The sequence below is a fragment of the Hemiscyllium ocellatum genome, chromosome 10 (genome assembly GCF_020745735.1).
Source record: "Hemiscyllium ocellatum isolate sHemOce1 chromosome 10, sHemOce1.pat.X.cur, whole genome shotgun sequence".
Taxonomy (NCBI): Eukaryota; Metazoa; Chordata; class Chondrichthyes; order Orectolobiformes; family Hemiscylliidae; genus Hemiscyllium; species Hemiscyllium ocellatum.
In genome coordinates, this window is record NC_083410.1 from 22,932,878 (window position 1) to 22,938,246 (window position 5,369).

The window sequence follows — 5,369 nt, forward strand, 5'->3', positions numbered from 1 at the left end:
TGATTTGGAGGTGCCGATGTTGGACTGGGATGGTCAAAGTTAAAAATCACAACACCAGGTCATCATCAAACAGATTTAATTGGAAGCACTAGCTTTCAAAGTGCTGCTCCTCATCAGGTGGTTGTCCTGATGAAGGAGTAGTGCTTCAAAAGCTAATGCTTCCAAATAAATTTATTGGATTATAACTTGGTGTTGTGTCATATTATGATGTTGCCTTAATGTTTACCAAATGGATGGCTATGACAGACCCATGTATTGCAAACTAAATAAATTTAAGAAAGCAGTTACAGATTCTGCTGCAACTAGGAATCATTATTTACAAGTAACCAAATTTATTCACATAGTTAATGTCCATGAGAATATAATGTATAGAAAGATCAATACTCATTGTTGTTAATCAATAGATGCTTCATGGCTAAAATTCTTAGTAAATAATGCTTGCTGGTGTTAGTTTTGTTGGTAATATTGTTTGAGGATACATTTGAAATCATTTTGGTGATATGTTAATTTAACTGCAACGAAAATATATCTGGACTGTAATGGTTAAGTTTGTCAATTGGAATGTATGCATTAAACAGTATAGTTGTACGACACATTTTGTATCAGTGTAAATGTATAAAAATCATCACTTCAGCATTATGTTGTCAAATATAGATCTGAAACATGAGTCCACACTGCATGAAGTGTAACTTCAAATGTTGAGAAGCAACTTTGATAGAAATCACTCTTAACTGAACTCAACAACTCTTTTCGAAAGACAAAAGTTTAAGCAGTCAAGTACAAATCTCTACTTTTCTCATCCAAAAGTCAAGAACATGCTGTAAAACTAAGTGCTTGTCTGTTTGAACTCTTACATTTAAAGCAGGCAGCAAAACTGTAGGCAAACCAAAGTAAGGGTCATACAGCACAATCTTTACTCTAGAAGGTACAGGTTCAAATTCCATCTGCCCAAGAAAAAGTCACTCAAGAAGTTTGGTACTCAACTCTTGAGAGCTTCAATTCTAATCCTGCTGCCATTGTCTGCCCAGGGCCTTTCCAGTGGATCTCCATCTGGATATTTCCAGTAATTATAAAAAATACAAAGAATTGCAGTTGCTGAAAATCAGAAACAAAAACAGTAATTGATAGAAAAACTCAGAAGGTCTGGCAGCATCTGTGGAGAGAAAGTAATGATGTTTGGCTCTAGTGACTCTTCTTCAGAACTGACTGTAGGAAAAGGTTGGTATATATGCTAAAGAAGGAGTGGAGGAAGGGGAAAGAAGTAAATGATTGGTGGAGATGGAGCCCAAACAGAGAAAAACAGTTGGGCAGTCAAAGGAATGGGTAAAGGTCAGCCTGGAAGAATGAATGGCTGTTAAGTAATGGCTGACAATGGGCTGTGTTGATGTTAGCAATCCATGTGATCACAAGGCCCAGTGTGTGGGGGTTGGAGTAAGGTCATGGGAGAAAGTGCCCAGGCTCCAAAATTATTGAACTTGATATTGAGTCCAGAAGTGGAAAATGAGGTGTTCTTCCAACTTGCACTGAACTTCACTGGAGCACTGGAGCAAGACCGAAACAGAGGTATTGGCCAGGGAACATGGTGAGGTGATGAAATGGCAGGCAACCAAAAGCTCATTGTCATTTTTGCAGATACAACATAGGCAACAGGGGTGACCAAGGTACCTGTCTCGGCTCCAGTGAAGCTCAGTGCAAGCTGTAAGAACAATATTCTCATTTCCCACTTGCGGACCCTGCAGCGTTAATAGTCCTAGAAGTATACAGCATGGAAACAGGCCCTTCAGCCCAACTCATCTATGCCAACCAGGTTTCTAAACTGAATTAGTACATTTGCCTGCATTTGGTTCATATCCCCCTAATCCATGTACGTTTCCAAATGTTTTTTAAAATGTAATTGTACCTGCACCTGCCTCTGCAACTTCCTCTGGCAGCTCATTCCATATACTCTGTCAAAACGTTGCCCCTCAGATCCCTTCTAAACTTTTCTCTCACTTAAATCTTTAGTTTTGGACTCCCCTACCTGGGCTATTCACCTTATCTATGCCCCTGGAGATTTCATTCAACTCTAGAAGGTCACCCCTCAGCCTCCTACACTCCAGGAAAAAAAGTCCAAGTATATCCAGTCTCTCCTTATAATTCCAGTATTTTTTCACCCTTTACAGTTTCATAGTATCCTTCCTATGGCAGAGTGACCAGAATTATATGCAGTATTCCAACTGTGGCCAATGTCTTGTACATCCATAACATGATATCCCAACTCCTGTACTGAATGCTCTGACTGATGAAGATAGGTGTGCCAAGTGCCTTGCTTGCCACTCTGCCTACCTGTGTTTCCATGTTCAAAGAACTGCGAGGTCTCTCTTTTCAACAACACTCCCCAGGGCCCTACCATTAACTATGTAAGTTCTGCCCTGGTTTGTCTTACCAAAATACAACACCTTGTATTTAACTGCATTAAACTCCAACTTGCCATTTGATTACAATCCATTGTGCTCTTAGTAAACCTTCTTAATCAATTTTGGTGTCATCTACAAACTTACTAACCACGCCTCCTATTTATCCATCTAAATCATTTTTATAAGTTACGAACAACAGCGGACCCAGCACGAATTCTTGAAGCACCCTGCTGGTTACAGGCTTTCAGTCTCAAAAACAACCCTCTACCACCACCCTTTGTCTCCTGCTGTCAAGCCAATTTTGTATCCAATTGGCTAGTTCTCCCTGAATCCCATGTGATCTAATTTTACTAACCAGTTGACCATGTGGTACCTTGTCAAAGGCCTTGCTCAAATCCATGTAGACAACATCTACCACACTGCCTTCATCTATCGTTTTGGTCACCTCTTCAAAAAAAAATCAATCAAATTTGTGAGAGACTACTTACCATGCACAAAGCCGTGCTATCCCTAATTAGTCCCTGCTTTTCCAAATGCTTGTGGATTCTGTCTCTCAGAATCCCCTCCAACAACTTACCCACCATTAACATTAGACTCATATGTCTGTAATTTTCTGCCTTTCTCTTGCAGTCTTCCTTAAATAATGGCACATTAGCCTCCCTCCAGTCTTTCGGTACCTCACCTATGGCTGTCGATGCGTCAATGATACAAATATCTATGCAACTTCTTCCCTCACTTCCTTTCAATGTCCTAGGATACAACTTCATCAGGCCCTGGGTATTTATCTACCTTTATGCATTTTAGGACCTCCAACACTTCCTCTTCTGTAATGTGGACTCTTTTTAAAGCACGGTAAAAACATCACTATTTACTTCCCTAGCTTCCATATCTTTCTCCATGGTAAATACGGATGACAAATATTTGTTAGGATCTCACCCACCTCCTGTGATTTCACATCCAGATGACCGCAGTGATTTTTAAGGGGCCCTATTTTCTCCCTTGTTACTCTTTTGCCCTTAATATACTTGTGGAATCTCTGTGGATTCTCCTTTGCCTTATCTGCCAAAGTTATTACATGTCCTCTTTTTGCCATCTTTATTTCCCTCTTAAGTGGACTTATACACTCCTTATAGTCTTCAAGGGATTCACTTGATCCCAGCTGCCCATACCGACATATGTCTCTTTTTTCTTGATTGGAGCCACGATAACCCTCAACATTTTGTTTTTCCTACTCCTGCCAGTCTTGCCCTTCACACTAACAGGAACATGCTGAACCTGAACCCTTGTTATCTTACTTTTGAAAACCTCCCGTTTGCCAGACTTCCAGTTACCTGAGAACAGCTTCCTTCAATCAAATCGAAATGTTAATTCTGCTTTCTCTCCACAGATGCTGCCATATTTCCTGAGTTTTTCAAGCAATTTTTGTTTTTGCAATTATTATTGAAATGAAGACCTTCCACTAAGAACGGTCAGGCCTCCACATCCACAAACTTATCAGTTATGCTACTTTCTTCAGAATGGAACCCCTTTTAAAATCAGTGCCTATTTTGGAATATAACTTAGAAGACCTTGCCCTATTTTGTAAAGATCATACTCAAGATGTCATGAAGACACTGTTATATTGTCTGAAATGTTAAAAGGAAATAAGCACAAGTCAGGAATGGACTCCTGTTCGTAATTCTGTAGGTTTTCGTATTATTTCAAACAGTCATCCCAACCCCCAGCTGAGGGCATGTTTTAAAGATTTTGAGATATAAAATCCTATTAGTACTGTGACATGAGAAATTTGCTGATAATAAAGCTCCATTACTCCATCAGTCGCATAATTTGTGTAAATGTATTGACTCAATTACAGAAATGGCCAATTGCTTCATTTTTGTACTATGATTCAGCAAATTAAAATCCACCAAGATTCTTTAATTAATTAAAAAAAACCTATTTATTTTGAACCAAACTTGTTCTTAAAGGCAATCGAAAACATTGGTTAACACCTAGGCTATGATCTAGAATTAAACCTCTATGCCCTAAATCTCATATACGTACAAAGTGATGGTTCGCAAAGAAAAATCTTTGGCCACAAAGATGAAACAAAGGATATAATGTGATGACTTCTGACATCCAACAATTTCCTGTCAATGAAGCTGAATTGCTGATGGCTATTGACCAATGATAAATTGAATTCTGATTCCTATCAACTTGAATCTGAGTCACTGAGGTTTGGACATTGTCCACCCATAATCACAGAACTGTTACAGTGCAGAACAAGACCATTTGCCCATTATGCCTGGACAGCTCTATTACGTAGTGCCAATATCCTGACTTTTCCCTGCAGACTATTTCTTTCCAAATACTCATTCAATGTTTTCTTGAATGCTTCAATTGAACTTGTCTCCACATTTCCAGGCAGTGTATTCTATATTCTAACTAGTTGTTGTGTGAAAAGACTTTTTTTCTCACATCACCCTTACTTCATTTGCACATCATTTGAAATCATTCTCATTCATTTTTATTTTATGAGCAAGTGCTGAGCATACTCATGATTTTAAAAACTTCTAATAAATCTCTCAGCCTTCTTCTTGCAAAAAATAAGTCCCAAATTCATCACTCTATGAGAAGGTGCCAAAAAAAATTGATGAGGACAGAACAATACACAGTTTTCTTAGACTTTAATAAAGCCTTTGCATTGAAGACAGATTTGTAAAATTAGGTCATATTGGATTCCTGATGAAGACCTTATGCTCAAAATATTGATTCCCCTGCTCCTCAGATACTGCCTGACTGGCTATGCTTTTCCAGCATCACACTCTTCGACATACTGGATTCAGGGTAAGCTTGCTGCTGAAAATGTGTTGCTGGTTAAAGCACAGCAGGTCAGGCAGCATCCAAGGAATAGGAAATTTGACGTTTCGGGCATAAGCCCTTCACGTCGAATTTCCTATTCCTTGGATGCTGCCTGACCTGCTGTGCTTTAAC